At 38.0% G+C, this 25,820-nt stretch overlaps 30 non-coding genes and 55 pseudogenes across 30 annotated transcripts; all 85 read left to right on the forward strand.

The window, feature by feature from the left end:
• Window positions 1–23: 23 nt before the first annotated feature.
• On the forward strand, window positions 24–142 carry LOC149671076 (5S ribosomal RNA; annotated as a pseudogene).
• Window positions 143–489: 347 nt separating this feature from the next.
• LOC149671077 (5S ribosomal RNA) lies at window positions 490–608 on the forward strand (annotated as a pseudogene).
• A 133-nt stretch (window positions 609–741) lies between these two features.
• Window positions 742–860, forward strand: LOC149671078 (5S ribosomal RNA; annotated as a pseudogene).
• Window positions 861–996: 136 nt separating this feature from the next.
• LOC149671079 (5S ribosomal RNA) lies at window positions 997–1,115 on the forward strand (annotated as a pseudogene).
• A 347-nt stretch (window positions 1,116–1,462) lies between these two features.
• On the forward strand, window positions 1,463–1,581 carry LOC149671080 (5S ribosomal RNA; annotated as a pseudogene).
• Window positions 1,582–1,717: 136 nt separating this feature from the next.
• On the forward strand, window positions 1,718–1,836 carry LOC149671081 (5S ribosomal RNA; annotated as a pseudogene).
• A 360-nt stretch (window positions 1,837–2,196) lies between these two features.
• Window positions 2,197–2,315, forward strand: LOC149671082 (5S ribosomal RNA; annotated as a pseudogene).
• A 361-nt stretch (window positions 2,316–2,676) lies between these two features.
• On the forward strand, window positions 2,677–2,795 carry LOC149671083 (5S ribosomal RNA; annotated as a pseudogene).
• A 134-nt stretch (window positions 2,796–2,929) lies between these two features.
• Window positions 2,930–3,048, forward strand: LOC149671084 (5S ribosomal RNA). The gene has a single exon (XR_016367584.1). It is a non-coding gene; the product is annotated as a 5S ribosomal RNA (ribosomal RNA).
• A 360-nt stretch (window positions 3,049–3,408) lies between these two features.
• Window positions 3,409–3,527, forward strand: LOC149671085 (5S ribosomal RNA; annotated as a pseudogene).
• Window positions 3,528–3,663: 136 nt separating this feature from the next.
• On the forward strand, window positions 3,664–3,782 carry LOC149671086 (5S ribosomal RNA; annotated as a pseudogene).
• A 136-nt stretch (window positions 3,783–3,918) lies between these two features.
• On the forward strand, window positions 3,919–4,037 carry LOC149671087 (5S ribosomal RNA; annotated as a pseudogene).
• A 347-nt stretch (window positions 4,038–4,384) lies between these two features.
• On the forward strand, window positions 4,385–4,503 carry LOC149671088 (5S ribosomal RNA; annotated as a pseudogene).
• Window positions 4,504–4,639: 136 nt separating this feature from the next.
• On the forward strand, window positions 4,640–4,758 carry LOC149671089 (5S ribosomal RNA; annotated as a pseudogene).
• Window positions 4,759–5,118: 360 nt separating this feature from the next.
• LOC149671090 (5S ribosomal RNA) lies at window positions 5,119–5,237 on the forward strand (annotated as a pseudogene).
• A 136-nt stretch (window positions 5,238–5,373) lies between these two features.
• Window positions 5,374–5,492, forward strand: LOC149671091 (5S ribosomal RNA; annotated as a pseudogene).
• A 347-nt stretch (window positions 5,493–5,839) lies between these two features.
• LOC149671092 (5S ribosomal RNA) lies at window positions 5,840–5,958 on the forward strand (annotated as a pseudogene).
• Window positions 5,959–6,094: 136 nt separating this feature from the next.
• LOC149671093 (5S ribosomal RNA) lies at window positions 6,095–6,213 on the forward strand (annotated as a pseudogene).
• A 360-nt stretch (window positions 6,214–6,573) lies between these two features.
• Window positions 6,574–6,692, forward strand: LOC149671094 (5S ribosomal RNA; annotated as a pseudogene).
• A 136-nt stretch (window positions 6,693–6,828) lies between these two features.
• On the forward strand, window positions 6,829–6,947 carry LOC149671095 (5S ribosomal RNA; annotated as a pseudogene).
• A 347-nt stretch (window positions 6,948–7,294) lies between these two features.
• Window positions 7,295–7,413, forward strand: LOC149671096 (5S ribosomal RNA; annotated as a pseudogene).
• Window positions 7,414–7,549: 136 nt separating this feature from the next.
• On the forward strand, window positions 7,550–7,668 carry LOC149671097 (5S ribosomal RNA; annotated as a pseudogene).
• Window positions 7,669–7,790: 122 nt separating this feature from the next.
• On the forward strand, window positions 7,791–7,909 carry LOC149671098 (5S ribosomal RNA; annotated as a pseudogene).
• A 136-nt stretch (window positions 7,910–8,045) lies between these two features.
• On the forward strand, window positions 8,046–8,164 carry LOC149671099 (5S ribosomal RNA). The gene has a single exon (XR_016367765.1). It is a non-coding gene; the product is annotated as a 5S ribosomal RNA (ribosomal RNA).
• A 362-nt stretch (window positions 8,165–8,526) lies between these two features.
• LOC149671100 (5S ribosomal RNA) lies at window positions 8,527–8,645 on the forward strand (annotated as a pseudogene).
• Window positions 8,646–8,781: 136 nt separating this feature from the next.
• LOC149671101 (5S ribosomal RNA) lies at window positions 8,782–8,900 on the forward strand (annotated as a pseudogene).
• A 122-nt stretch (window positions 8,901–9,022) lies between these two features.
• Window positions 9,023–9,141, forward strand: LOC149671102 (5S ribosomal RNA; annotated as a pseudogene).
• Window positions 9,142–9,276: 135 nt separating this feature from the next.
• On the forward strand, window positions 9,277–9,395 carry LOC149671103 (5S ribosomal RNA). Its single transcript, XR_016367766.1, has one exon. It is a non-coding gene; the product is annotated as a 5S ribosomal RNA (ribosomal RNA).
• Window positions 9,396–9,532: 137 nt separating this feature from the next.
• On the forward strand, window positions 9,533–9,651 carry LOC149671104 (5S ribosomal RNA; annotated as a pseudogene).
• Window positions 9,652–9,998: 347 nt separating this feature from the next.
• Window positions 9,999–10,117, forward strand: LOC149671105 (5S ribosomal RNA; annotated as a pseudogene).
• Window positions 10,118–10,254: 137 nt separating this feature from the next.
• On the forward strand, window positions 10,255–10,373 carry LOC149671106 (5S ribosomal RNA). Its single transcript, XR_016367783.1, has one exon. It is a non-coding gene; the product is annotated as a 5S ribosomal RNA (ribosomal RNA).
• A 137-nt stretch (window positions 10,374–10,510) lies between these two features.
• Window positions 10,511–10,629, forward strand: LOC149671107 (5S ribosomal RNA). Its single transcript, XR_016367557.1, has one exon. It is a non-coding gene; the product is annotated as a 5S ribosomal RNA (ribosomal RNA).
• Window positions 10,630–10,766: 137 nt separating this feature from the next.
• On the forward strand, window positions 10,767–10,885 carry LOC149671108 (5S ribosomal RNA; annotated as a pseudogene).
• Window positions 10,886–11,021: 136 nt separating this feature from the next.
• On the forward strand, window positions 11,022–11,140 carry LOC149671109 (5S ribosomal RNA). Its single transcript, XR_016367558.1, has one exon. It is a non-coding gene; the product is annotated as a 5S ribosomal RNA (ribosomal RNA).
• A 136-nt stretch (window positions 11,141–11,276) lies between these two features.
• LOC149671110 (5S ribosomal RNA) lies at window positions 11,277–11,379 on the forward strand (annotated as a pseudogene).
• Window positions 11,380–11,501: 122 nt separating this feature from the next.
• Window positions 11,502–11,620, forward strand: LOC149671111 (5S ribosomal RNA; annotated as a pseudogene).
• A 362-nt stretch (window positions 11,621–11,982) lies between these two features.
• LOC149671112 (5S ribosomal RNA) lies at window positions 11,983–12,101 on the forward strand. The gene has a single exon (XR_016367635.1). It is a non-coding gene; the product is annotated as a 5S ribosomal RNA (ribosomal RNA).
• A 137-nt stretch (window positions 12,102–12,238) lies between these two features.
• Window positions 12,239–12,357, forward strand: LOC149671113 (5S ribosomal RNA). Its single transcript, XR_016367568.1, has one exon. It is a non-coding gene; the product is annotated as a 5S ribosomal RNA (ribosomal RNA).
• Window positions 12,358–12,494: 137 nt separating this feature from the next.
• On the forward strand, window positions 12,495–12,613 carry LOC149671114 (5S ribosomal RNA; annotated as a pseudogene).
• Window positions 12,614–12,749: 136 nt separating this feature from the next.
• On the forward strand, window positions 12,750–12,868 carry LOC149671115 (5S ribosomal RNA). Its single transcript, XR_016367559.1, has one exon. It is a non-coding gene; the product is annotated as a 5S ribosomal RNA (ribosomal RNA).
• A 136-nt stretch (window positions 12,869–13,004) lies between these two features.
• Window positions 13,005–13,107, forward strand: LOC149671116 (5S ribosomal RNA; annotated as a pseudogene).
• A 122-nt stretch (window positions 13,108–13,229) lies between these two features.
• On the forward strand, window positions 13,230–13,348 carry LOC149671117 (5S ribosomal RNA; annotated as a pseudogene).
• A 137-nt stretch (window positions 13,349–13,485) lies between these two features.
• LOC149671118 (5S ribosomal RNA) lies at window positions 13,486–13,604 on the forward strand (annotated as a pseudogene).
• Window positions 13,605–13,966: 362 nt separating this feature from the next.
• Window positions 13,967–14,085, forward strand: LOC149671119 (5S ribosomal RNA; annotated as a pseudogene).
• Window positions 14,086–14,222: 137 nt separating this feature from the next.
• Window positions 14,223–14,325, forward strand: LOC149671120 (5S ribosomal RNA; annotated as a pseudogene).
• A 347-nt stretch (window positions 14,326–14,672) lies between these two features.
• Window positions 14,673–14,791, forward strand: LOC149671121 (5S ribosomal RNA; annotated as a pseudogene).
• A 362-nt stretch (window positions 14,792–15,153) lies between these two features.
• On the forward strand, window positions 15,154–15,272 carry LOC149671122 (5S ribosomal RNA). Its single transcript, XR_016367636.1, has one exon. It is a non-coding gene; the product is annotated as a 5S ribosomal RNA (ribosomal RNA).
• Window positions 15,273–15,409: 137 nt separating this feature from the next.
• Window positions 15,410–15,528, forward strand: LOC149671123 (5S ribosomal RNA; annotated as a pseudogene).
• Window positions 15,529–15,665: 137 nt separating this feature from the next.
• Window positions 15,666–15,768, forward strand: LOC149671124 (5S ribosomal RNA; annotated as a pseudogene).
• A 347-nt stretch (window positions 15,769–16,115) lies between these two features.
• LOC149671125 (5S ribosomal RNA) lies at window positions 16,116–16,234 on the forward strand (annotated as a pseudogene).
• A 137-nt stretch (window positions 16,235–16,371) lies between these two features.
• On the forward strand, window positions 16,372–16,474 carry LOC149671126 (5S ribosomal RNA; annotated as a pseudogene).
• Window positions 16,475–16,596: 122 nt separating this feature from the next.
• LOC149671127 (5S ribosomal RNA) lies at window positions 16,597–16,715 on the forward strand (annotated as a pseudogene).
• Window positions 16,716–16,852: 137 nt separating this feature from the next.
• On the forward strand, window positions 16,853–16,971 carry LOC149671128 (5S ribosomal RNA; annotated as a pseudogene).
• A 137-nt stretch (window positions 16,972–17,108) lies between these two features.
• Window positions 17,109–17,211, forward strand: LOC149671129 (5S ribosomal RNA; annotated as a pseudogene).
• Window positions 17,212–17,333: 122 nt separating this feature from the next.
• LOC149671130 (5S ribosomal RNA) lies at window positions 17,334–17,452 on the forward strand (annotated as a pseudogene).
• A 137-nt stretch (window positions 17,453–17,589) lies between these two features.
• Window positions 17,590–17,708, forward strand: LOC149671131 (5S ribosomal RNA). The gene has a single exon (XR_016367560.1). It is a non-coding gene; the product is annotated as a 5S ribosomal RNA (ribosomal RNA).
• A 136-nt stretch (window positions 17,709–17,844) lies between these two features.
• Window positions 17,845–17,947, forward strand: LOC149671132 (5S ribosomal RNA; annotated as a pseudogene).
• Window positions 17,948–18,069: 122 nt separating this feature from the next.
• Window positions 18,070–18,188, forward strand: LOC149671133 (5S ribosomal RNA; annotated as a pseudogene).
• Window positions 18,189–18,325: 137 nt separating this feature from the next.
• LOC149671134 (5S ribosomal RNA) lies at window positions 18,326–18,428 on the forward strand (annotated as a pseudogene).
• Window positions 18,429–18,550: 122 nt separating this feature from the next.
• Window positions 18,551–18,669, forward strand: LOC149671135 (5S ribosomal RNA). Its single transcript, XR_016367637.1, has one exon. It is a non-coding gene; the product is annotated as a 5S ribosomal RNA (ribosomal RNA).
• Window positions 18,670–18,806: 137 nt separating this feature from the next.
• Window positions 18,807–18,925, forward strand: LOC149671136 (5S ribosomal RNA). The gene has a single exon (XR_016367579.1). It is a non-coding gene; the product is annotated as a 5S ribosomal RNA (ribosomal RNA).
• Window positions 18,926–19,061: 136 nt separating this feature from the next.
• Window positions 19,062–19,180, forward strand: LOC149671137 (5S ribosomal RNA). The gene has a single exon (XR_016367561.1). It is a non-coding gene; the product is annotated as a 5S ribosomal RNA (ribosomal RNA).
• Window positions 19,181–19,316: 136 nt separating this feature from the next.
• On the forward strand, window positions 19,317–19,435 carry LOC149671138 (5S ribosomal RNA; annotated as a pseudogene).
• Window positions 19,436–19,569: 134 nt separating this feature from the next.
• LOC149671139 (5S ribosomal RNA) lies at window positions 19,570–19,688 on the forward strand. Its single transcript, XR_016367590.1, has one exon. It is a non-coding gene; the product is annotated as a 5S ribosomal RNA (ribosomal RNA).
• Window positions 19,689–19,825: 137 nt separating this feature from the next.
• Window positions 19,826–19,944, forward strand: LOC149671140 (5S ribosomal RNA; annotated as a pseudogene).
• Window positions 19,945–20,081: 137 nt separating this feature from the next.
• On the forward strand, window positions 20,082–20,200 carry LOC149671141 (5S ribosomal RNA). Its single transcript, XR_016367601.1, has one exon. It is a non-coding gene; the product is annotated as a 5S ribosomal RNA (ribosomal RNA).
• Window positions 20,201–20,337: 137 nt separating this feature from the next.
• LOC149671142 (5S ribosomal RNA) lies at window positions 20,338–20,456 on the forward strand (annotated as a pseudogene).
• A 137-nt stretch (window positions 20,457–20,593) lies between these two features.
• LOC149671143 (5S ribosomal RNA) lies at window positions 20,594–20,712 on the forward strand (annotated as a pseudogene).
• Window positions 20,713–20,849: 137 nt separating this feature from the next.
• LOC149671144 (5S ribosomal RNA) lies at window positions 20,850–20,968 on the forward strand. The gene has a single exon (XR_016367638.1). It is a non-coding gene; the product is annotated as a 5S ribosomal RNA (ribosomal RNA).
• A 137-nt stretch (window positions 20,969–21,105) lies between these two features.
• On the forward strand, window positions 21,106–21,224 carry LOC149671145 (5S ribosomal RNA). Its single transcript, XR_016367200.1, has one exon. It is a non-coding gene; the product is annotated as a 5S ribosomal RNA (ribosomal RNA).
• Window positions 21,225–21,361: 137 nt separating this feature from the next.
• On the forward strand, window positions 21,362–21,480 carry LOC149671146 (5S ribosomal RNA). The gene has a single exon (XR_016367542.1). It is a non-coding gene; the product is annotated as a 5S ribosomal RNA (ribosomal RNA).
• A 138-nt stretch (window positions 21,481–21,618) lies between these two features.
• On the forward strand, window positions 21,619–21,737 carry LOC149671147 (5S ribosomal RNA). Its single transcript, XR_016367676.1, has one exon. It is a non-coding gene; the product is annotated as a 5S ribosomal RNA (ribosomal RNA).
• Window positions 21,738–21,874: 137 nt separating this feature from the next.
• On the forward strand, window positions 21,875–21,993 carry LOC149671148 (5S ribosomal RNA). Its single transcript, XR_016367612.1, has one exon. It is a non-coding gene; the product is annotated as a 5S ribosomal RNA (ribosomal RNA).
• Window positions 21,994–22,130: 137 nt separating this feature from the next.
• Window positions 22,131–22,249, forward strand: LOC149671149 (5S ribosomal RNA). The gene has a single exon (XR_016367623.1). It is a non-coding gene; the product is annotated as a 5S ribosomal RNA (ribosomal RNA).
• A 137-nt stretch (window positions 22,250–22,386) lies between these two features.
• Window positions 22,387–22,505, forward strand: LOC149671150 (5S ribosomal RNA). The gene has a single exon (XR_016367569.1). It is a non-coding gene; the product is annotated as a 5S ribosomal RNA (ribosomal RNA).
• Window positions 22,506–22,642: 137 nt separating this feature from the next.
• Window positions 22,643–22,761, forward strand: LOC149671151 (5S ribosomal RNA). Its single transcript, XR_016367634.1, has one exon. It is a non-coding gene; the product is annotated as a 5S ribosomal RNA (ribosomal RNA).
• Window positions 22,762–22,898: 137 nt separating this feature from the next.
• LOC149671152 (5S ribosomal RNA) lies at window positions 22,899–23,017 on the forward strand (annotated as a pseudogene).
• Window positions 23,018–23,155: 138 nt separating this feature from the next.
• LOC149671153 (5S ribosomal RNA) lies at window positions 23,156–23,274 on the forward strand. Its single transcript, XR_016367510.1, has one exon. It is a non-coding gene; the product is annotated as a 5S ribosomal RNA (ribosomal RNA).
• A 137-nt stretch (window positions 23,275–23,411) lies between these two features.
• On the forward strand, window positions 23,412–23,530 carry LOC149671154 (5S ribosomal RNA). Its single transcript, XR_016367609.1, has one exon. It is a non-coding gene; the product is annotated as a 5S ribosomal RNA (ribosomal RNA).
• A 138-nt stretch (window positions 23,531–23,668) lies between these two features.
• On the forward strand, window positions 23,669–23,787 carry LOC149671155 (5S ribosomal RNA). The gene has a single exon (XR_016367645.1). It is a non-coding gene; the product is annotated as a 5S ribosomal RNA (ribosomal RNA).
• A 137-nt stretch (window positions 23,788–23,924) lies between these two features.
• On the forward strand, window positions 23,925–24,043 carry LOC149671156 (5S ribosomal RNA). Its single transcript, XR_016367657.1, has one exon. It is a non-coding gene; the product is annotated as a 5S ribosomal RNA (ribosomal RNA).
• A 137-nt stretch (window positions 24,044–24,180) lies between these two features.
• LOC149671157 (5S ribosomal RNA) lies at window positions 24,181–24,299 on the forward strand. Its single transcript, XR_016367668.1, has one exon. It is a non-coding gene; the product is annotated as a 5S ribosomal RNA (ribosomal RNA).
• A 138-nt stretch (window positions 24,300–24,437) lies between these two features.
• On the forward strand, window positions 24,438–24,556 carry LOC149671158 (5S ribosomal RNA; annotated as a pseudogene).
• Window positions 24,557–24,693: 137 nt separating this feature from the next.
• LOC149671159 (5S ribosomal RNA) lies at window positions 24,694–24,812 on the forward strand. The gene has a single exon (XR_016367679.1). It is a non-coding gene; the product is annotated as a 5S ribosomal RNA (ribosomal RNA).
• A 138-nt stretch (window positions 24,813–24,950) lies between these two features.
• On the forward strand, window positions 24,951–25,069 carry LOC149671160 (5S ribosomal RNA; annotated as a pseudogene).
• The last annotated feature ends 751 nt before the right edge of the window (window positions 25,070–25,820 follow it).

The raw sequence follows: 25,820 nt of genomic DNA on the forward strand, positions 1-25,820 counted from the left end.
TCGAATTATTAAATAGCACTCTCGGCAACGGCCATATCACGCTGAAAACACCGGTTCTCGTCCGATCACCGAAGTTAAGCAGCGTCGAGCGCAGTCAGTACTTGGGAGGGAGTACACTTAGGAACACTGCGTGCCGTTGGCTTTTTCACTTTTGTTTCCTCTTTCAAATTCCACCAAATATGAAAAAACCAAACATATCTTCTTTTTGTTATTGTTTTATAAAGATGAAAGTTAATTAAATTAAAATTATTAAATAGCACTCTCGGCAACGGCCATATCACGCTGAATACACCGGTTCTCGTCCGATAGCCGAAGTTAAGCAGCGTCGAGCGCAGTCAGTACTTGGAAACTCTGCGTGCCGTTGGCTTTTTCACTTTTGTTTCCTCTTTCAAATTCCACCAAATATGAAAAAACCAAACATATCTTCTTTTTGTTATTGTTTTATAAAGATGAAAGTTAATTAAATTAAAATTATTAACTAGCACTCTCGGCAACGGCCATATCACGCTGAATACACCGGTTCTCGTCCGATAGCCGAAGTTAAGCAGCGTCGAGCGCAGTCACTACTTGGGAGGGAGACCACTTAGGAACACTGCGTGCCGTTGGCTTTTTCGTTTTTTTCCTCTTTTAAATTTTAATAGATATGAAAAAAGCAAACATGTTTTTTTTGTTATTGTTTTAAAAAGATGAAGGTCAAATTGTCTCACTTAATTTAAATTCGAATTATTATCTAGCACTCTAGGCAGCGGCCATATCACGCTGAAAACACCGGTTCTCGTCCGATCACCGAAGTTAAGCAGCGTCGAGCGCAGTAAGTACTTGGGAGGGAGACCACTTAGGAACACTGCTTGCCGTTGGCTTTTTCACTTTTTTTCCTCTTTTAAATTCCAATAGATATGAAAAAAGCCAACATATTTTCTTTTTGTTATTGTTTTAAAAAGATGAAGGTTAATTTGTCTCACTTAATTTAATTTCGAATTATTAAATAGCACTCTCGGCAACGGCCATATCACGCTGAAAACACCGGTTCTCGTCCGATCACCGAAGTTAAGCAGCGTCGAGCGCAGTCAGTACTTGGGAGGGAGTACACTTAGGAACACTGCGTGCCGTTGGCTTTTTCACTTTTGTTTCCTCTTTCAAATTCCACCAAATATGAAAAAACCAAACATATCTTCTTTTTGTTATTGTTTTATAAAGATGAAAGTTAATTAAATTAAAATTATTAAATAGCACTCTCGGCAACGGCCATATCACGCTGAATACACCGGTTCTCGTCCGATAGCCGAAGTTAAGCAGCGTCGAGCGCAGTCAGTACTTGGAAACTCTGCGTGCCGTTGGCTTTTTCACTTTTGTTTCCTCTTTCAAATTCCACCAAATATGAAAAAACCAAACATATCTTATTTTTGTTATTGTTTTATAAAGATGAAAGTTAATTAAATTAAAATTATTAACTAGCACTCTCGGCAACGGCCATATCACGCTGAATACACCGGTTCTCGTCCGATAGCCGAAGTTAAGCAGCGTCGAGCGCAGTCACTACTTGGGAGGGAGACCACTAAGGAACACTGCGTGCCGTTGGCTTTTTCACTTTTTTTCCTCTTTTAAATTTTAATAGATATGAAAAAAGCAAACATGTTTTCATTTTGTTATTGTTTTAAAATGATGAAGGTTAATTTGTCTCACTTAATTTAAATTCGAATTATTAACTAGCACTCTCGGCAACGACCATATCACGCTGAATACACCGGTTCTCGTCCGTTCACCGAAGTTAAGCAGCGTCGAGCGCAGTCAGTACTTAGGAGGGAGACCACTTAGGAACACTGCGTGCCGTTGGCTTTTTCACTTTTTTTTCCTCTTTTAAATTTTAATAGATATGAAAAAAGCAAACATGTTTTTTTTGTTATTGTTTTAAAAAGATGAAGGTTAATTTGTCTCACTTAATTTAAATTCGAATTATTAACTAGCACTCTCGGCAACGGCCATATCACGCTGAAAACACCGGTTCACGTCCGATCAACGAAGTTAAGCAGCGTCGAGCGCATACAGTACTTGGGTATACTGCGTGCCGTTGGCTTTTTCACTTTTGTTTCCTCTTTTAAATTGCAAAAGATATGAAAAAAGCAAACGTATCTTCTTTTTGTTATTGTTTTATAAAGATGAAGGTTAATTAAATTCAAATTATTAACTAGCACTCTCGGCAAAGCCCATAACACGCTGAATACACCGGTTCTCGTCCGATCACCGAAGTTAAGCAGCGTCGAGCGCAGTAAGTACTTGGGAGGGAGACCACTTAGGAACACTGCGTGCCGTTGGCTTTTTCACTTTTTTTCCTCTTTTAAATTCCAATAGATATGAAAAAAGCCAACATATTTTCTTTTTGTTATTGTTTTAAAAAGATGAAGGTTAATTTGTCTCACTTAATTTAATTTCGAATTATTAAATAGCACTCTCGGCAACGGCCATATCACGCTGAATACACCGGTTCTCGTCCGACCAACGAAGTTAAGCAGCGTCGAGCGCATACAGTACTTGGGTATACTGCGTGCCGTTGGCTTTTTCACTTTTGTTTCCTCTTTTAAATTGCAAAAGATATGAAAAAAGCAAACGTATCTTCTTTTTGTTATTGTTTTATAAAGATGAAGGTTAATTAAATTCAAATTATTAACTAGCACTCTCGCCAAAGCCCATAACACGCTGAATACACCGGTTCTCGTCCGATTACCGAAGTTAAGCAGCGTCGAGCGGAGTCAGTACTTGGGAGGGAGACCACTTAGGAACACTGCGTGCCGTTGGCTTTTTCGTTTTTTTTCCTCTTTTAAATTTTAATAGATATGAAAAAAGCAAACATGTTTTTTTTGTTATTGTTTTAAAAAGATGAAGGTCAAATTGTCTCACTTAATTTAAATTCGAATTATTATCTAGCACTCTAGGCAGCGGCCATATCACGCTGAAAACACCGGTTCTCGTCCGATCACCGAAGTTAAGCAGCGTCGAGCGCAGTCAGTACTTAGGAGGGAGACCACTTAGGAACACTGCGTGCCGTTGGCTTTTTCACTTTTTTTTCCTCTTTTAAATTTTAATAGATATGAAAAAAGCAAACATGTTTTTTTTGTTATTGTTTTAAAAAGATGAAGGTTAATTTGTCTCACTTAATTTAAATTCGAATTATTAACTAGCACTCTCGGCAACGGCCATATCACGCTGAAAACACCGGTTCACGTCCGATCAACGAAGTTAAGCAGCGTCGAGCGCATACAGTACTTGGGTATACTGCGTGCCGTTGGCTTTTTCACTTTTGTTTCCTCTTTTAAATTGCAAAAGATATGAAAAAAGCAAACGTATCTTCTTTTTGTTATTGTTTTATAAAGATGAAGGTTAATTAAATTCGAATTATTATCTAGCACTCTCGGCAACGACCATATCACGCTGAATACACCGGTTCTCGTCCGTTCACCGAAGTTAAGCAGCGTCGAGCGCAGTCAGTACTTGGGAGGGAGACCACTTAGGAACACTGCGTGCCGTTGGCTTTTTCACTTTTTTTTCCTCTTTTAAATTTTAATAGATATGAAAAAAGCAAACATGTTTTTTTTTGTTATTGTTTTAAAATGATGAAGGTTAATTTGTCTCACTTAATTTAAATTCGAATTATTAACTAGCACTCTCGGCAACGGCCATATCACGCTGAAAACACCGGTTCACGTCCGATCACCGAAGTTAAGCAGCGTCGAGCGCAGTAAGTACTTGGGAGGGAGACCACTTAGGAACACTGCTTGCCGTTGGCTTTTTCACTTTTTTTCCTCTTTTAAATTCCAATAGATATGAAAAAAGCCAACATATTTTCTTTTTGTTATTGTTTTAAAAAGATGAAGGTTAATTTGTCTCACTTAATTTAATTTCGAATTATTAAATAGCACTCTCGGCAAAGGCCATATCACGCTGAAAACACCGGTTCTCGTCCGATCACCGAAGTTAAGCAGCGTCGAGCGCAGTCAGTACATGGGAGGGAGTACACTTAGGAACACTGCGTGCCGTTGGCTTTTTCACTTTTGTTTCCTCTTTCAAATTCCACCAAATATGAAAAAACCAAACATATCTTCTTTTTGTTATTGTTTTATAAAGATGAAAGTTAATTAAATTAAAATTATTAAATAGCACTCTCGGCAACGGCCATATCACGCTGAATACACCGGTTCTCGTCCGATAGCCGAAGTTAAGCAGCGTCGAGCGCAGTCAGTACTTGGAAACTCTGCGTGCCGTTGGCTTTTTCACTTTTGTTTCCTCTTTCAAATTCCACCAAATATGAAAAAACCAAACATATCTTATTTTTGTTATTGTTTTATAAAGATGAAAGTTAATTAAATTAAAATTATTAACTAGCACTCTCGGCAACGGCCATATCACGCTGAATACACCGGTTCTCGTCCGATAGCCGAAGTTAAGCAGCGTCGAGCGCAGTCACTACTTGGGAGGGAGACCACTAAGGAACACTGCGTGCCGTTGGCTTTTTCACTTTTTTTCCTCTTTTAAATTTTAATAGATATGAAAAAAGCAAACATGTTTTCATTTTGTTATTGTTTTAAAATGATGAAGGTTAATTTGTCTCACTTAATTTAAATTCGAATTATTAACTAGCACTCTCGGCAACGACCATATCACGCTGAATACACCGGTTCTCGTCCGTTCACCGAAGTTAAGCAGCGTCGAGCGCAGGCAGTACTTAGGAGGGAGACCACTTAGGAACACTGCGTGCCGTTGGCTTTTTCACTTTTTTTTCCTCTTTTAAATTTTAATAGATATGAAAAAAGCAAACATGTTTTTTTTGTTATTGTTTTAAAAAGATGAAGGTTAATTTGTCTCACTTAATTTAAATTCGAATTATTAACTAGCACTCTCGGCAACGGCCATATCACGCTGAAAACACCGGTTCACGTCCGATCAACGAAGTTAAGCAGCGTCGAGCGCATACAGTACTTGGGTATACTGCGTGCCGTTGGCTTTTTCACTTTTGTTTCCTCTTTTAAATTGCAAAAGATATGAAAAAAGCAAACGTATCTTCTTTTTGTTATTGTTTTATAAAGATGAAGGTTAATTAAATTCAAATTATTAACTAGCACTCTCGGCAAAGCCCATAACACGCTGAATACACCGGTTCTCGTCCGATCACCGAAGTTAAGCAGCGTCGAGCGCAGTAAGTACTTGGGAGGGAGACCACTTAGGAACACTGCGTGCCGTTGGCTTTTTCACTTTTTTTCCTCTTTTAAATTCCAATAGATATGAAAAAAGCCAACATATTTTCTTTTTGTTATTGTTTTAAAAAGATGAAGGTTAATTTGTCTCACTTAATTTAATTTCGAATTATTAAATAGCACTCTCGGCAACGGCCATATCACGCTGAAAACACCGGTTCTCGCCCGATCACCGAAGTTAAGCAGCGTCGAGCGCAGTCAGTACTTGGGAGGGAGTACACTTAGGAACACTGCGTGCCGTTGGCTTTTTCACTTTTGTTTCCTCTTTTAAATTCCATCAGATATGAAAAAAGCAAACATATCTTCTTTTTGTTATTTTTTTATAAAAATGAAGGTTAATTAAATTCAAATTATTAAATAGCACTCTCGGCAACGGCCATATCAAGCTGAAAACACCGGTTCTCGTCCGATCACCGAAAATAAGCAGCGTCGAGCGCAGTCAGTACTTGGAAACTCTGCGTGCCGTTGGCTTTTTCACTTTTGTTTCCTCTTTCAAATTCCACCAAATATGAAAAAACCAAACATATCTTCTTTTTGTTATTGTTTTAAAAAGATGAAAGTTAATTAAATTAAAATTATTAACTAGCACTCTCGGCAACGGCCATATCACGCTGAATACACCGGTTCTCGTCCGATAGCCGAAGTTAAGCAGCGTCGAGCGCAGTCACTACTTGGGAGGGAGACCACTAAGGAACACTGCGTGCCGTTGGCTTTTTCACTTTTTTTCCTCTTTTAAATTTTAATAGATATGAAAAAAGCAAACATGTTTTCATTTTGTTATTGTTTTAAAATGATGAAGGTTAATTTGTCTCACTTAATTTAAATTCGAATTATTAACTAGCACTCTCGGCAACGACCATATCACGCTGAATACACCGGTTCTCGTCCGTTCACCGAAGTTAAGCAGCGTCGAGCGCAGTCAGTACTTAGGAGGGAGACCACTTAGGAACACTGCGTGCCGTTGGCTTTTTCACTTTTTTTTCCTCTTTTAAATTTTAATAGATATGAAAAAAGCAAACATGTTTTTTTTGTTATTGTTTTAAAAAGATGAAGGTTAATTTGTCTCACTTAATTTAAATTCGAATCATTAACTAGCACTCTCGGCAACGGCCATATCACGCTGAAAACACCGGTTCACGTCCGATCAACGAAGTTAAGCAGCGTCGAGCGCATACAGTACTTGGGTATACTGCGTGCCGTTGGCTTTTTCACTTTTGTTTCCTCTTTTAAATTGCAAAAGATATGAAAAAAGCAAACGTATCTTCTTTTTGTTATTGTTTTATAAAGATGAAGGTTAATTAAATTCAAATTATTAACTAGCACTCTCGGCAAAGCCCATAACACGCTGAATACACCGGTTCTCGTCCGATCACCGAAGTTAAGCAGCGTCGAGCGCAGTAAGTACTTGGGAGGGAGACCACTTAGGAACACTGCGTGCCGTTGGCTTTTTCACTTTTTTTCCTCTTTTAAATTCCAATAGATATGAAAAAAGCCAACATATTTTCTTTTTGTTATTGTTTTAAAAAGATGAAGGTTAATTTGTCTCACTTAATTTAATTTCGAATTATTAAATAGCACTCTCGGCAACGGCCATATCACGCTGAAAACACAGGTTCTCGCCCGATCACCGAAGTTAAGCAGCGTCGAGCGCAGTCAGTACTTGGGAGGGAGTACACTTAGGAACACTGCGTGCCGTTGGCTTTTTCACTTTTGTTTCCTCTTTTAAATTCCATCAGATATGAAAAAAGCAAACATATCTTCTTTTTGTTATTTTTTTATAAAAATGAAGGTTAATTAAATTCAAATTATTAAATAGCACTCTCGGCAACGGCCATATCAAGCTGAAAACACCGGTTCTCGTCCGATCACCGAAAATAAGCAGCGTCGAGCGCAGTCAGTACTTGGAAACTCTGCGTGCCGTTGGCTTTTTCACTTTTGTTTCCTCTTTCAAATTCCACCAAATATGAAAAAACCAAACATATCTTCTTTTTGTTATTGTTTTAAAAAGATGAAAGTTAATTAAATTAAAATTATTAACTAGCACTCTCGGCAACGGCCATATCACGCTGAATACACCGGTTCTCGTCCGATAGCCGAAGTTAAGCAGCGTCGAGCGCAGTCACTACTTGGGAGGGAGACCACTAAGGAACACTGCGTGCCGTTGGCTTTTTCACTTTTTTTCCTCTTTTAAATTTTAATAGATATGAAAAAAGCAAACATGTTTTCATTTTGTTATTGTTTTAAAATGATGAAGGTTAATTTGTCTCACTTAATTTAAATTCGAATTATTAACTAGCACTCTCGGCAACGACCATATCACGCTGAATACACCGGTTCTCGTCCGTTCACCGAAGTTAAGCAGCGTCGAGCGCAGTCAGTACTTAGGAGGGAGACCACTACGGAACACTGCGTGCCGTTGGCTCTTTCACTTTTGTTTCCTCTTTTAAATTGCAAAAGATATGAAAAAAGCAAACGTATCTTCTTTTTGTTATTGTTTTATAAAGATGAAGGTTAATTAAATTCAAATTATTAACTAGCACTCTCGGCAAAGCCCATAACACGCTGAATACACCGGTTCTCGTCCGATTACCGAAGTTAAGCAGCGTCGAGCGCAGTCAGTACTTGGGAGGGAGACCACTTAGGAACACTGCGTGCCGTTGGCTTTTTCGTTTTTTTTTCCTCTTTTAAATTTTAATAGATATGAAAAAAGCAAACATGTTTTTTTTTGTTATTGTTTTAAAAAGATGAAGGTCAAATTGTCTCACTTAATTTAAATTCGAATTATTATCTAGCACTCTAGGCAACGGCCATATCACGCTGAAAACACCGGTTCTCGTCCGATCACCGAAGTTAAGCAGCGTCGAGCGCAGTAAGTACTTGGGAGGGAGACCACTTAGGAACACTGCTTGCCGTTGGCTTTTTCACTTTTTTTTCCTCTTTTAAATTCCAATAGATATGAAAAAAGCCAACATATTTTCTTTTTGTTATTGTTTTAAAAAGATGAAGGTTAATTTGTCTCACTTAATTTAAATTCGAATTATTAACTAGCACTCTCGGCAACGGCCATATCACGCTGAAAACACCGGTTCACGTCCGATCAACGAAGTTAAGCAGCGTCGAGCGCATACAGTACTTGGGTATACTGCGTGCCGTTGGCTTTTTCACTTTTGTTTCCTCTTTTAAATTGCAAAAGATATGAAAAAAGCAAACGTATCTTCTTTTTGTTATTGTTTTATAAAGATGAAGGTTAATTAAATTCAAATTATTAACTAGCACTCTCGGCAAAGCCCATAACACGCTGAATACACCGGTTCTCGTCCGATCACCGAAGTTAAGCAGCGTCGAGCGCAGTAAGTACTTGGGAGGGAGACCACTTAGGAAAACTGCGTGCCGTTGGCTTTTTCACTTTTTTTCCTCTTTTAAATTCCAATAGATATGAAAAAAGCCAACATATTTTCTTTTTGTTATTGTTTTAAAAAGATGAAGGTTAATTTGTCTCACTTAATTTAATTTCGAATTATTAAATAGCACTCTCGGCAACGGCCATATCACGCTGAAAACACCGGTTCTCGCCCGATCACCGAAGTTAAGCAGCGTCGAGCGCAGTCAGTACTTGGGAGGGAGTACACTTAGGAACACTGCGTGCCGTTGGCTTTTTCACTTTTGTTTCCTCTTTTAAATTCCATCAGATATGAAAAAAGCAAACATATCTTCTTTTTGTTATTTTTTTATAAAAATGAAGGTTAATTAAATTCAAATTATTAAATAGCACTCTCGGCAACGGCCATATCAAGCTGAAAACACCGGTTCTCGTCCGATCACCGAAAATAAGCAGCGTCGAGCGCAGTCAGTACTTGGGAGGGAGACCACTTAGGAACACTGCGTGCCGTTGGCTTTTTCGTTTTTTTTTCCTCTTTTAAATTTTAATAGATATGAAAAAAGCAAACATGTTTTTTTTGTTATTGTTTTAAAAAGATGAAGGTCAAATTGTCTCACTTAATTTAAATTCGAATTATTATCTAGCACTCTAGGCAACGGCCATATCACGCTGAAAACACCGGTTCTCGTCCGATCACCGAAGTTAAGCAGCGTCGAGCGCAGTAAGTACTTGGGAGGGAGACCACTTAGGAACACTGCTTGCCGTTGGCTTTTTCACTTTTTTTTCCTCTTTTAAATTCCAATAGATATGAAAAAAGCCAACATATTTTCTTTTTGTTATTGTTTTAAAAAGATGAAGGTTAATTTGTCTCACTTAATTTAAATTCGAATTATTAAATAGCACTCTCGGCAACGGCCATATCACGCTGAAAACACCGGTTCTCGTCCGATCACCGAAGTTAAGCAGCGTCGAGCGCAGTCAGTACTTGGGAGGGAGTACACTTAGGAACACTGCGTGCCGTTGGCTTTTTCACTTTTGTTTCCTCTTTTAAATTCCATCAGATATGAAAAAAGCAAACATATCTTCTTTTTGTTATTTTTTTATAAAGATGAAGGTTAATTAAATTCAAATTATTAAATAGCACTCTCGGCAACGGCCATATCAAGCTGAAAACACCGGTTCTCGTCCGATCACCGAAAATAAGCAGCGTCGAGCGCAGTCAGTACTTGGAAACTCTGCGTGCCGTTGGCTTTTTCACTTATGATTCCTCTTTTAAATTCCATCAGATATGAAAAAAGCAAACATATCTTCTTTTAGTTATTGTTTTATAAAGATGAAGGTTAATTAAATTCAAATTATTAATTAGCACTCTCGGCAACGGCCATATCACGCTGAAAACACCGGTTCTCCTCCGATCACCGAAGTTAAGAAGCGTCGAGCGCAGTCAGTACTTGGGAGGGAGACCACTTAAGAACACTGCGTGCCGTTGGCTTTTTCACTTTTTTTTCCTCTTTTAAATTCCAATAGATATGAAAAAAGCAAACATATTTTCTTTTTGTTATTGTTTTAAAAAGATGATGGTTAATTTGTCTCACTTAATTTAAATTCGAATTCTTATCTTGCACTCTCGGCAACGGCCATATCACGCTGAAAACACCGGTTCTCGTCCGATCACCGAAGTTAAGAAGCGTCGAGCGCAGTCAGTACTTGGGAGGGAGACCACTTAGGAACACTGCGTGCCGTTGGCTTTTTCACTTTTTATTCCTCTTTTAAATTCCAATAGATATGAAAAAAGCCAACATATTTTCTTTTTGTTATTGTTTTAAAAAGATGAAGGTTAATTTGTCTCACTTAATTTAAATTCGAATTATTAAATAGCACTCTCGGCAACGGCCATATCACGCTGAAAACACCGGTTCTCGTCCGATCACCGAAGTTAAGCAGCGTCGAGCGCAGTCAGTACTTGGGAGGGAGACCACTTAGGAACACTGCGTGCCGTTGGCTTTTTCACTTTTTTTTCCTCTTTTAAATTCCTATAGATATGAAAAAAGCAAACATATTTTCTTTTTGTTATTGTTTTAAAAAGATGAAGGTTAATTTGTCTCACTTAATTTAAATTCGAATTATTAAATAGCACTCTCGGCAACGGCCATATCACGCTGAAAACACCGGTTCTCGTCCGATCACCGAAGTTAAGCAGCGTCGAGCGCAGTCCGTACTTGGGAGGGAGAACACTTAGGAACACTGCGTGCCGTTGGCTTTTTCACTTTTTTTCCTCTTTTAAATTCCAATAGATATGAAAAAAGCAAACATATTTTCTTTTTGTTATTGTTTTAAAAAGATGAAGGTTAATTTGTCTCACTTAATTTAAATTCGAATTATTAAATAGCACTCTCGGCAACGGCCATATCACGCTGAAAACACCGGTTCTCGTCCGATCACCGAAGTTAAGCAGCGTCGAGCGCAGTCAGTACTTGGGAGGGAGACCACTTAGGAACACTGCGTACCGTTGGCTTTTTCACTTTTTTTCCTCTTTTAAATTCCTATAGATATGAAAAAAGCAAACATATTTTCTTTTTGTTATTGTTTTAAAAAGATGAAGGTTAATTTGTCTCACTTAATTTAAATTCGAATTATTAAATAGCACTCTCGGCAACGGCCATATCACGCTGAAAACACCGGTTCTCGTCCGATCACCGAAAATAAGCAGCGTCGAGCGCAGTCAGTACTTGGAAACTCTGCGTGCCGTTGGCTTTTTCACTTATGATTCCTCTTTTAAATTCCATCAGATATGAAAAAAGCAAACATATCTTCTTTTAGTTATTGTTTTATAAAGATGAAGGTTAATTAAATTCAAATTATTAATTAGCACTCTCGGCAACGGCCATATCACGCTGAAAACACCGGTTCTCCTCCGATCACCGAAGTTAAGAAGCGTCGAGCGCAGTCAGTACTTGGGAGGGAGACCACTTAGGAACACTGCGTGCAGTTGGCTTTTTCACTTTTTTTTCCTCTTTTAAATTCCTATAGATATGAAAAAAGCAAACATATTTTCTTTTTGTTATTGTTTTAAAAAGATGAAGGTTAATTTGTCTCACTTAATTTAAATTCGAATTATTATCTAGCACTCTCGGCAACGGCCATATCACGCTGAAAACACAGGTTCTCGTCCGATCACCGAAGTTAAGCAGCGTCGAGCGCAGTCAGTACTTGGAAACTTTGCGTGCCGCTGGCATTTTCACTTTTATTTCCTCTTTTAAATTCCATCAGATATGAAAAAATTAAACATATCTTCTTTTTCTTATTGATTTATAAAGATGAAGGTTAATTAAATTCAAATTATTAAATAGCACTCTCGGCAACGGCCATATCACGCTGAAAACACCGGTTCTCGTCGGATCACCGAAGTTAAGCAGCGTCGAGCGCAGTCAGTACTTGGGAGGGAGACCACTTAGGAACACTGCGTGCCGTTGGCTTTTTCACTTTTTATTCCTCTTTTAAATTCCAATAGATATGAAAAAAGCCAACATATTTTCTTTTTGTTATTGTTTTAAAAAGATGAAGGTTAATTTGTCTCACTTAATTTAAATTCGAATTATTAAATAGCACTCTCGGCAACGGCCATATCACGCTGAAAACACCGGTTCTCGTCCGATCACCGAAGTTAAGCAGCGTCGAGCGCAGTCAGTACTTGGGAGGGAGACCACTTAGGAACACTGCGTGCCGTTGGCTTTTTCACTTTTTTTTCCTCTTTTAAATTCCTATAGATATGAAAAAAGCAAACATATTTTCTTTTTGTTATTGTTTTAAAAAGATGAAGGTTAATTTGTCTCACTTAATTTAAATTCGAATTATTAAATAGCACTCTCGGCAACGGCCATATCACGCTGAAAACACCGGTTCTCGTCCGATCACCGAAGTTAAGCAGCGTCGAGCGCAGTCCGTACTTGGGAGGGAGAACACTTAGGAACACTGCGTGCCGTTGGCTTTTTCACTTTTTTTCCTCTTTTAAATTCCAATAGATATGAAAAAAGCAAACATATTTTCTTTTTGTTATTGTTTTAAAAAGATGAAGGTTAATTTGTCTCACTTAATTTAAATTCGAATTATTAAATAGCACTCTCGGCAACGGCCATATCACGCTGAAAACACCGGTTCTCGTCCGATCACCGAAGTTAAGCAGCGTCGAGCGCAGTCAGTACTTGGGAGGGAGACCACTTAGGAACACTGCGTACCGTTGGCTTTTTCACTTTTTTTCCTCTTTTAAATTCCTATAGATATGAAAAAAGCAAACATATTTTCTTTTTGTTATTGTTTTAAAAAGATGAAGGTTAATTTGTCTCACTTAATTTAAATTCGAATTATTAAATAGCACTCTCGGCAACGGCCATATCACGCTGAAAACACCGGTTCTCGTCCGATCACCGAAAATAAGCAGCGTCGAGCGCAGTCAGTACTTGGAAACTCTGCGTGCCGTTGGCTTTTTCACTTATGATTCCTCTTTTAAATTCCATCAGATATGAAAAAAGCAAACATATCTTCTTTTAGTTATTGTTTTATAAAGATGAAGGTTAATTAAATTCAAATTATTAATTAGCACTCTCGGCAACGGCCATATCACGCTGAAAACACCGGTTCTCCTCCGATCACCGAAGTTAAGAAGCGTCGAGCGCAGTCAGTACTTGGGAGGGAGACCACTTAGGAACACTGCGTGCAGTTGGCTTTTTCACTTTTTTTTCCTCTTTTAAATTCCTATAGATATGAAAAAAGCAAACATATTTTCTTTTTGTTATTGTTTTAAAAAGATGAAGGTTAATTTGTCTCACTTAATTTAAATTCGAATTATTATCTAGCACTCTCGGCAACGGCCATATCACGCTGAAAACACCGGTTCTCCTCCGATCACCGAAGTTAAGAAGCGTCGAGCGCAGTCAGTACTTGGGAGGGAGACCACTTAGGAACACTGCGTGCAGTTGGCTTTTTCACTTTTTTTTCCTCTTTTAAATTCCTATAGATATGAAAAAAGCAAACATATTTTCTTTTTGTTATTGTTTTAAAAAGATGAAGGTTAATTTGTCTCACTTAATTTAAATTCGAATTATTATCTAGCACTCTCGGCAACGGCCATATCACGCTGAAAACACAGGTTCTCGTCCGATCACCGAAGTTAAGCAGCGTCGAGCGCAGTCAGTACTTGGAAACTTTGCGTGCCGCTGGTATTTTCACTTTTATTTCCTCTTTTAAATTCCATCAGATATGAAAAAATTAAACATATCTTCTTTTTCTTATTGATTTATAAAGATGAAGGTTAATTAAATTCAAATTATTAAATAGCACTCTCGGCAACGGCCATATCACGCTGAAAACACCGGTTCTCGTCCGACCACCGAAGTTAAGCAGCGTCGAGCGCAGTCAGTACTTGGGAGGGAGACCACTTAGGAACACTGCTTGCCGTTGGCTTTTTCACTTTTTTTTCCTCTTTTAAATTCCAATAGATATGAAAAAAGCAAACATATTTTCTTTTTGTTATTGTTTTAAAAAGATGATGGTTAATTTGTCTCACTTAATTTAAATTCGAATTATTATCTAGCACTCTCGGCAACGGCCATATCACGCTGAAAACACCGGTTCTCGTCCGATCACCGAAGTTAAGCAGCGTCGAGCGCAGTCAGTACTTGTAAACTTTGCGTGCCGTTGGCTTTTTCACTTTTATTTCCTCTTTTAAATTCCATGAGATATGAAAAAAGCAAACAAATCTTCTTTTTCTTATTGATTTATAAAGATGAAGGTTAATTAAATTCGAATTATTAAATAGCACTCTCGGCAACAGCCATATCACGCTGAAAACACCGGTTCTCGTCCGATCACCGAAAATAAGCAGCGTCGAGCGCAGTCAGTACTTGGAAACTCTGCGTGCCGTTGGCTTTTTCACTTATGATTCCTCTTTTAAATTCCATCAGATATGAAAAAAGCAAACATATCTTCTTTTAGTTATTGTTTTATAAAGATGAAGGTTAATTAAATTCAAATTATTAATTAGCACTCTCGGCAACGGCCATATCACGCTGAAAACACCGGTTCTCCTCCGATCACCGAAGTTAAGAAGCGCCCAGCGCAGTCAGTACTTGGGAGGGAGACCACTTAGGAACACTGCGTGCAGTTGGCTTTTTCACTTTTTTTTCCTCTTTTAAATTCCTATAGATATGAAAAAAGCAAACATATTTTCTTTTTGTTATTGTTTTAAAAATATGAAGGTTAATTTGTCTCACTTAATTTAAATTCGAATTATTATCTAGCACTCTCGGCAACGGCCATATCACGATGAAAACACCGGTTCTCGTCCGATCACCGAAGTTAAGCAGCGTCGAGCGCAGTCAGTACTTGGAAACTTTGCGTGCCGCTGGCATTTTCACTTTTATTTCCTCTTTTAAATTCCATCAGATATGAAAAAAGCAAACATATCTTCTTTTTCTTATTGATTTATAAAGATGAAGGTTAATTAAATTCAAATTATTAAATAGCACTCTCGGCAACGGCCATATCACGCTGAAAACACCGGTTCTCGTCGGATCACCGAAGTTAAGCAGCGTCGAGCGCAGTCAGTACTTGGGAGGGAGACCACTTAGGAACACTGCGTGCCGTTGGCTTTTTCACTTTTTATTCCTCTTTTAAATTCCAATAGATATGAAAAAAGCCAACATATTTTCTTTTTGTTATTGTTTTAAAAAGATGAAGGTTAATTTGTCTCACTTAATTTAAATTCGAATTATTAAATAGCACTCTCGGCAACGGCCATATCACGCTGAAAACACCGGTTCTCGTCCGATCACCGAAGTTAAGCAGCGTCGAGCGCAGTCAGTACTTGGGAGGGAGAACACTTAGGAACACTGCGTGCCGTTGGCTTTTTCACTTTTTTTTCCTCTTTTAAATTCCAATAGATATGAAAAAAGCAAACATATTTTCTTTTTGTTATTGTTTTAAAAAGATGATGGTTAATTTGTCTCACTTAATTTAAATTCGAATTATTATCTAGCACTCTCGGCAACGGCCATATCACGCTGAAAACACCGGTTCTCGTCCGATCACCGAAGTTAAGCAGCGTCGAGCGCAGTCAGTACTTGTAAACTTTGCGTGCCGTTGGCTTTTTCACTTTTATTTCCTCTTTTAAATTCCATGAGATATGAAAAAAGCAAACAAATCTTCTTTTTCTTATTGATTTATAAAGATGAAGGTTAATTAAATTCGAATTATTAAATAGCACTCTCGGCAACAGCCATATCACGCTGAAAACACCGGTTCTCGTCCGATCACCGAAAATAAGCAGCGTCGAGCGCAGTCAGTACTTGGAAACTCTGCGTGCCGTTGGCTTTTTCACTTATGATTCCTCTTTTAAATTCCATCAGATATGAAAAAAGCAAACATATCTTCTTTTAGTTATTGTTTTATAAAGATGAAGGTTAATTAAATTCAAATTATTAATTAGCACTCTCGGCAACGGCCATATCACGCTGAAAACACCGGTTCTCCTCCGATCACCGAAGTTAAGAAGCGCCCAGCGCAGTCAGTACTTGGGAGGGAGACCACTTAGGAACACTGCGTGCAGTTGGCTTTTTCACTTTTTTTTCCTCTTTTAAATTCCTATAGATATGAAAAAAGCAAACATATTTTCTTTTTGTTATTGTTTTAAAAATATGAAGGTTAATTTGTCTCACTTAATTTAAATTCGAATTATTATCTAGCACTCTCGGCAACGGCCATATCACGCTGAAAACACCGGTTCTCGTCCGATCACCGAAGTTAAGCAGCGTCGAGCGCAGTCAGTACTTGGAAACTTTGCGTGCCGCTGGCATTTTCACTTTTATTTCCTCTTTTAAATTCCATCAGATATGAAAAAAGCAAACATATCTTCTTTTTCTTATTGATTTATAAAGATGAAGGTTAATTAAATTCAAATTATTAAATAGCACTCTCGGCAACGGCCATATCACGATGAAAACACCGGTTCTCGTCGGATCACCGAAGTTAAGCAGCGTCGAGCGCAGTCAGTACTTGGGAGGGAGACCACTTAGGAACACTGCGTGCCGTTGGCTTTTTCACTTTTTATTCCTCTTTTAAATTCCAATAGATATGAAAAAAGCCAACATATTTTCTTTTTGTTATTGTTTTAAAAAGATGAAGGTTAATTTGTCTCACTTAATTTAAATTCGAATTATTAAATAGCACTCTCGGCAACGGCCATATCACGCTGAAAACACCGGTTCTCGTCCGATCACCGAAGTTAAGCAGCGTCGAGCGCAGTCAGTACTTGGGAGGGAGAACACTTAGGAACACTGTGTGCCGTTGGCTTTTTCACTTTTTTTTCCTCTTTTAAATTCCAATAGATATGAAAAAAGCAAACATATTTTCTTTTTGTTATTGTTTTAAAAAGATGATGGTTAATTTGTCTCACTTAATTTAAATTCGAATTATTATCTAGCACTCTCGGCAACGGCCATATCACGCTGAAAACACCGGTTCACGTCCGATCACCGAAGTTAAGCAGCGTCGAGCGCAGTCAGTACTTGTAAACTTTGCGTGCCGTTGGCTTTTTCACTTTTATTTCCTCTTTTAAATTCCATGAGATATGAAAAAAGCAAACAAATCTTCTTTTTCTTATTGATTTATAAAGATGAAGGTTAATTAAATTCGAATTATTAAATAGCACTCTCGGCAACAGCCATATCACGCTGAAAACACCGGTTCTCGTCCGATCACCGAAGTTAAGCAGCGTCGAGCGCAGTCAGTACTTGGGAGGGAGAACACTTAGGAACACTGCGTGCCGTTGGCTTTTTCACTTTTTTTTCCTCTTTTAAATTCCAATAGATATGAAAAAAGCCAACATATTTTCTTTTTGTTATTGTTTTAAAAAGATGAAGGTTAATTTGTCTCACTTAATTTAAATTCGAATTATTATCTAGCACTCTCGGCAACGGCCATATCACGCTGAAAACACCGGTTCTCGTCCGATCACCGAAGTTAAGCAGCGTCGAGCGCAGTCAGTACTTGGGAGGGAGACCACTTAGGAACACTGCGTACCGTTGGCTTTTTCACTTTTTTTCCTCTTTTAAATTCCTATAGATATGAAAAAAGCAAACATATTTTCTTTTTGTTATTGTTTTAAAAAGATGAAGGTTAATTTGTCTCACTTAATTTAAATTCGAATTATTAAATAGCACTCTCGGCAACGGCCATATCACGCTGAAAACACCGGTTCTCGTCCGATCACCGAAAATAAGCAGCGTCGAGCGCAGTCAGTACTTGGAAACTCTGCGTGCCGTTGGCTTTTTCACTTATGATTCCTCTTTTAAATTCCATCAGATATGAAAAAAGCAAACATATCTTCTTTTAGTTATTGTTTTATAAAGATGAAGGTTAATTAAATTCAAATTATTAATTAGCATTCTCGGCAACGGCCATATCACGCTGAAAACACCGGTTCTCCTCCGATCACCGAAGTTAAGAAGCGCCCAGCGCAGTCAGTACTTGGGAGGGAGACCACTTAGGAACACTGCGTGCAGTTGGCTTTTTCACTTTTTTTTCCTCTTTTAAATTCCTATAGATATGAAAAAAGCAAACATATTTTCTTTTTGTTATTGTTTTAAAAATATGAAGGTTAATTTGTCTCACTTAATTTAAATTCGAATTATTATCTAGCACTCTCGGCAACGGCCATATCACGCTGAAAACACCGGTTCTCGTCCGATCACCGAAGTTAAGCAGCGTCGAGCGCAGTCAGTACTTGGAAACTTTGCGTGCCGCTGGCATTTTCACTTTTATTTCCTCTTTTAAATTCCATCAGATATGAAAAAAGCAAACATATCTTCTTTTTCTTATTGATTTATAAAGATGAAGGTTAATTAAATTCAAATTATTAAATAGCACTCTCGGCAACGGCCATATCACGCTGAAAACACCGGTTCTCGTCGGATCACCGAAGTTAAGCAGCGTCGAGCGCAGTCAGTACTTGGGAGGGAGACCACTTAGGAACACTGCGTGCCGTTGGCTTTTTCACTTTTTATTCCTCTTTTAAATTCCAATAGATATGAAAAAAGCCAACATATTTTCTTTTTGTTATTGTTTTAAAAAGATGAAGGTTAATTTGTCTCACTTAATTTAAATTCGAATTATTAAATAGCACTCTCGGCAACGGCCATATCACGCTGAAAACACCGGTTCTCGTCCGATCACCGAAGTTAAGCAGCGTCGAGCGCAGTCAGTACTTGGGAGGGAGACCACTTAGGAACACTGCGTGCCGTTGGCTTTTTCACTTTTTTTTCCTCTTTTAAATTCCTATAGATATGAAAAAAGCAAACATATTTTCTTTTTGTTATTGTTTTAAAAAGATGAAGGTTAATTGTCTCACTCAATTTAAATTCGAATTATTAAATAGCACTCTCGGCAACGGCCATATCACGCTGAAAACACCGGTTCTCGTCCGATCACCGAAGTTAAGCAGCGTCGAGCGCAGTCAGTACTTGGGAGGGAGACCACTTAGGAACACTGCGTACCGTTGGCTTTTTCACTTTTTTTCCTCTTTTAAATTCCTATAGATATGAAAAAAGCAAACATATTTTCTTTTTGTTATTGTATTAAAAAGATGAAGGTCAATTTGTCTCACTTAATTTAAATTCGAATTATTATATAGCACTCTCGACAACGGCCATATCACGCTGAAAACACCGGTTCTCGTCGGATCACCGAAGTTAACAAGCGTAGAGCGCAGTCAGTACTTGGGAGGGAGACCACTTAGGAACACTGCGTGCCGTTGGCTTTTTCACTTTTTATTCCTCTTTTAAATTCCAATAGATATGAAAAAAGCCAACATATTTTCTTTTTGTTATTGTTTTAAAAAGATGGTTAATTTGTCTCACTTAATTTAAATTCGAATTATTAAATAGCACTCTCGGCAACGGCCATATCACGCTGAAAACACCGGTTCTCGTCCGATCACCGAAGTTAAGCAGCGTCGAGCGCAGTCAGTACTTGGGAGGGAGACCACTTAGGAACACTGCGTGCCGTTGGCTTTTTCACTTTTTTTTCCTCTTTTAAATTCCTATAGATATGAAAAAAGCAAACATATTTTCTTTTTGTTATTGTTTTAAAAAGATGAAGGTCAATTTGTCTCACTTAATTTAAATTCGAATTATTATCAAGCACTCTCGGCAACGGCCATATCACGCTGAAAACACCGGTTCTCGTCGGATCACCGAAGTTAAGCAGCGTCGAGCGCAGTCAGTACTTGGGAGGGAGACCACTTAGGAACACTGCGTGTCGTTGGCTTTTTCACTTTTTTTTCCTCTTTTAAATTCCAATAGATATGAAAAAAGCCAACATATTTTCTTTTTGTTATTGTTTTAAAAAGATGAAGGTTAATTTGTCTCACTTAATTTAAATTCGAATTATTAAATAGCACTCTCGGCAACGGCCATATCACGCTGAAAACACCGGTTCTCGTCCGATCACCGAAGTTAAGCAGCGTCGAGCGCAGTCAGTACTTGGGAGGGAGACCACTTAGGAACACTGCGTGCCGTTGGCTTTTTCACTTTTTTTTCCTCTTTTAAATTCCTATAGATATGAAAAAAGCAAACATATTTTCTTTTTGTTATTGTTTTAAAAAGATGAAGGTCAATTTGTCTCACTTAATTTAAATTCGAATTATTATCTAGCACTCTCGGCAACGGCCATATCACGCTGAAAACACCGGTTCTCGTCGGATCACCGAAGTTAAGCAGCGTCGAGCGCAGTCAGTACTTGGGAGGGAGACCACTTAGGAACACTGCGGGCCGTTGGCTTTTTCACTTTTTTTTCCTCTTTTAAATTCCTATAGATATGAAAAAAGCCAACATATTTTCTTTTTGTTATTGTTTTAAAAAGATGAAGGTTAATTTGTCTCACTTAATTTAAATTCGAATTATTAAATAGCACTCTCGGCAACGGCCATATCACGATGAAAACACCGGTTCTCGTCCGATCACCGAAGTTAAGAAGCGTCGAGCGCAGTCAGTACTTGGGAGGGAGACCACTTAGGAACACTGCGTGCAGTTGGCTTTTTCACTTTTTTTTCCTCTTTTAAATTCCTATAGATATGAAAAAAGCAAACATATTTTCTTTTTGTTATTGTTTTAAAAAGATGAAGGTCAATTTGTCTCACTTAATTAAAATTCGAATTATTATCTAGCACTCTCGGCAACGGCCATATCACGCTGAAAACACCGGTTCTCGTCGGATCACCGAAGTTAAGCAGCGTCGAGCGCAGTCAGTACTTGGGAGGGAGACCACTTAGGAACACTGCGTGCCGTTGGCTTTTTCACTTTTTTTTCCTCTTTTAAATTCCAATAGATATGAAAAAAGCAAACATATTTTCTTTTTGTTATTGTTTTAAAAAGATGAAGGTTAATTTGTCTCACTTAATTTAAATTCGAATTATTAAATAGCACTCTCGGCAACGGCCATATCACGCTGAAAACACCGGTTCTCGTCCGATCACCGAAGTTAAGCAGCGTCGAGCGCAGTCAGTACTTGGGAGGGAGACCACTTAGGAACACTGCGTGCCGTTGTCTTTTTCACTTTTTATTCCTCTTTTAAATTCCAATAGATATGAAAAAAGCCAACATATTTTCTTTTTGTTATTGTTTTAAAAAGATGAAGGTTAATTTGTCTCACTTAATTTAAATTCGAATTATTAAATAGCACTCTCGGCAACGGCCATATCACGCTGAAAACACCGGTTCTCGTCCGATCACCGAAGTTAAGCAGCGTCGAGCGCAGTCAGTACTTGGGAGGGAGACCACTTACGAACACTGCGTGCCGTTGGCTTTTTCACTATTTTTTTCCTCTTTTAAATTCCTATAGATATGAAAAAAGCAAACATATTTTCTTTTTGTTATTGTATTAAAAAGATGAAGGTCAATTTGTCTCACTTAATTTAAATTCGAATTATTATCTAGCACTCTCGACAACGGCCATATCACGCTGAAAACACCGGTTCTCGTCGGATCACCGAAGTTAAGCAGCGTAGAGCGCAGTCAGTACTTGGGAGGGACACCACTTAGGAACACTGCGTGCCGTTGGCTTTTTCACTTTTTATTCCTCTTTTAAATTCCAATAGATATGAAAAAAGCCAACATATTTTCTTTTTCTTATTGTTTTAAAAAGATGAAGGTTAATTTGTCTCACTTAATTTAAATTCGAATTATTAAATAGCACTCTCGGCAACGGCCATATCACGCTGAAAACACCGGTTCTCGTCCGATCACCGAAGTTAAGCAGCGTCGAGCGCAGTCAGTACTTGGGAGGGAGACCACTTAGGAACACTGCGTGCCGTTGGCTTTTTCACTTTTTATTCCTCTTTTAAATTCCAATAGATATGAAAAAAGCCAACATATTTTCTTTTTGTTATTGTTTTAAAAAGATGAAGGTTAATTTGTCTCACTTAATTTAAATTCGAATTATTAAATAGCACTCTCGGCAACGGCCATATCACGCTGAAAACACCGGTTCTCGTCCGATCACCGAAGTTAAGCAGCGTCGAGCGCAGTCAGTACTTGGGAGGGAGACCACTTAGGAACACTGCGTGCCGTTGGCTTTTTCACTTTTTATTCCTCTTTTAAATTCCAATAGATATGAAAAAAGCCAACATATTTTCTTTTTGTTATTGTTTTAAAAAGATGAAGGTTAATTTGTCTCACTTAATTTAAATTCGAATTATTAAATAGCACTCTCGGCAACGGCGATATCACGCTGAAAACACCGGTTCTCGTCCGATCACCGAAGTTAAGCAGCGTCGAGCGCAGTCAGTACTTGGGAGGGAGACCACTTAGGAACACTGCGTGCCGTTGGCTTTTTCACTTTTTATTCCTCTTTTAAATTCCAATAGATATGAAAAAAGCCAACATATTTTCTTTTTGTTATTGTTTTAAAAAGATGAAGGTTAATTTGTCTCACTTAATTTAAATTCGAATTATTAAATAGCACTCTCGGCAACGGCCATATCACGCTGAAAACACCGGTTCTCGTCCGATCACCGAAGTTAAGCAGCGTCGAGCGCAGTCAGTACTTGGGAGGGAGACCACTTAGGAACACTGCGTGCCGTTGGCTTTTTCACTTTTTATTCCTCTTTTAAATTCCAATAGATATGAAAAAAGCCAACATATTTTCTTTTTGTTATTGTTTTAAAAAGATGAAGGTTAATTTGTCTCACTTAATTTAAATTCGAATTATTAAATAGCACTCTCGGCAAGGGCCATATCACGCTGAAAACACCGGTTCTCGTCCGATCACCGAAGTTAAGCAGCGTCGAGCGCAGTCAGTACTTGGGAGGGAGACCACTTAGGAACACTTAGTGCCGTTGGCTTTTTCACTATTTTTTTCCTCTTTTAAATTCCTATAGATATGAAAAAAGCAAACATATTTTCTTTTTGTTATTGTATTAAAAAGATGAAGGTCAATTTGTCTCACTTAATTTAAATTCGAATTATTATCTAGCACTCTCGACAACGGCCATATCACGCTGAAAACACCGGTTCTCGTCGGATCACCGAAGTTAAGCAGCGTAGAGCGCAGTCAGTACTTGGGAGGGAGACCACTTAGGAACACTGCGTGCCGTTGGCTTTTTCACTTTTTATTCCTCTTTTAAATTCCAATAGATATGAAAAAAGCCAACATATTTTCTTTTTGTTATTGTTTTAAAAAGATGAAGGTTAATTTGTCTCACTTAATTTAAATTCGAATTATTAAATAGCACTCTCGGCAACGGCCATATCACGCTGAAAACACCGGTACTCGTCCGATCACCGAAGTTAAGCAGCGTCGAGCGCAGTCAGTACTTGGGAGGGAGACCACTTAGGAACACTGCGTGCCGTTGGCTTTTTCACTTTTTTTTTCCTCTTTTAAATTCCAATAGATATGAAAAAAGCACACATATTTTCTTTTTGTTATTGTTTTAAAAAGATGATGGTTAATTTGTCTCACTTAATTTAAATTCGAATTATTATCTAGCACTCTCGGCAACGGCCATATCACGCTGAAAACACCGGTTCTCGTCCGATCACCGAAGTTAAGCAGCGTCGAGCGCAGTCAGTACTTGGGAGGGAGACCACTTAGGAACACTGCGTGCCGTTGGCTTTTTCACTTTTTTTTCCTCTTTTAAATTCCTATAGATATGAAAAAAGCCAACATATTTTCTTTTTGTTATTGTTTTTAAAAGATGAAAGTTAATTTGTCTCACTTAATTTAAATTCGAATTATTAAATAGCACTCTCGGCAACGGCCATATCACGCTGAAAACACCGGTTCTCGTCCGATCACCGAAGTTAAGCAGCGTCGAGCGCAGTCAGTACTTGGGAGGGAGACCACTTAGGAACACTGCGTGCCGTTGGCTTTTTCACTTTTTATTCCTCTTTTAAATTCCAATAGATATGAAAAAAGCCAACATATTTTCTTTTTGTTATTGTTTTAAAAAGATGAAGGTTAATTTGTCTCACTTAATTTAAATTCGAATTATTAAATAGCACTCTCGGCAACGGCCATATCACGCTGAAAACACCGGTTCTCGTCCGATCACCGAAGTTAAGCAGCGTCGAGCGCAGTCAGTACTTGGGAGGGAGACCACTTAGGAACACTGCGTGCCGTTGGCTTTTTCACTATTTTTTTCCTCTTTTAAATTACTATAGATATGAAAAAAGCAAACATATTTTCTTTTTGTTATTGTATTAAAAAGATGAAGGTCAATTTGTCTCACTTAATTTAAATTCGAATTATTATCTAGCACTCTCGACAACGGCCATATCACGCTGAAAACACCGGTTCTCGTCGGATCACCGAAGTTAATCAGCGTAGAGCGCAGTCAGTACTTGGGAGGGAGACCACTTAGGAACACTGCGGCCCGTTGGCTTTTTCACTTTTTATTCCTCTTTTAAATTCCAATAGATATGAAAAAAGCCAACATATTTTCTTTTTGTTATTGTTTTAAAAAGATGAAGGTTAATTTGTCTCACTTAATTTAAATTCGAATTATTAAATAGCACTCTCGGCAACGGCCATATCACGCTGAAAACACCGGTTCTCGTCCGATCACCGAAGTTAAGCAGCGTCGAGCGCAGTCAGTACTTGGGAGGGAGACCACTTAGGAACACTGCGTGCCGTTGGCTTTTTCACTATTTTTTTCCTCTTTTAAATTACTATAGATATGAAAAAAGCAAACATATTTTCTTTTTGTTATTGTATTAAAAAGATGAAGGTCAATTTGTCTCACTTAATTTAAATTCGAATTATTATCTAGCACTCTCGACAACGGCCATATCACGCTGAAAACACCGGTTCTCGTCGGATCACCGAAGTTAATCAGCGTAGAGCGCAGTCAGTACTTGGGAGGGAGTCCACTTAGGAACACTGCGGCCCGTTGGCTTTTTCACTTTTTATTCCTCTTTTAAATTCCAATAGATATGAAAAAAGCCAACATATTTTCTTTTTGTTATTGTTTTAAAAAGATGAAGGTTAATTTGTCTCACTTAATTTAAATTCGAATTATTAAATAGCACTCTCGGCAACGGCCATATCACGCTGAAAACACCGGTTCTCGTCCGATCACCGAAGTTAAGCAGCGTCGAGCGCAGTCAGTACAGTCTGTTAGAAAAGTCTTTGCCCGTTGATTTTTTTTCCGAATATTTTGAATAATTCAAAAACCGTTGATCACAGAGAATTAACATTTGACACTAAGATAGATATTTTAGTTCTCCATCAAATGAGACCAAATTTGAAGTCGTAGGTCGAAGCACGTGCTAAAAAACGCGAATTTTTCGAAAATCTGAAAATGTTCAACTTTTTAAATATTAGTTTTTGGAGAAAATAAATGTGATTTTCGTTATCAGGGGGGTCAATTTATATTTAGAAAGTGTCTTCAATTTCCTTGTATCTTTAATATTTCGCAAGATATTTCAATTTGTTTAAATTTATAAAATTGAGAACGCTCTAAGTTCCACAAAAAGTGAAAATGAAAACCGTTTACCCAGATATCTAGAACATCCCATATAGGGTATTTCTACCTATCTTTTTGTTGATATGACGAATTAGTAAGTTCCAGCTAACTTTAACTTTTCATTATGTTTAAAGGGATAATAAATGTTCTAATTTTAAGAATTTAGTCTTTCACTTCAATA

This window comes from Phalangium opilio, unplaced genomic scaffold, assembly GCF_054372755.1.
Source record: "Phalangium opilio isolate 3A_F unplaced genomic scaffold, DU_Popi_V2 ptg000054l_1, whole genome shotgun sequence".
NCBI classification, from domain to species: Eukaryota; Metazoa; Arthropoda; class Arachnida; order Opiliones; family Phalangiidae; genus Phalangium; species Phalangium opilio.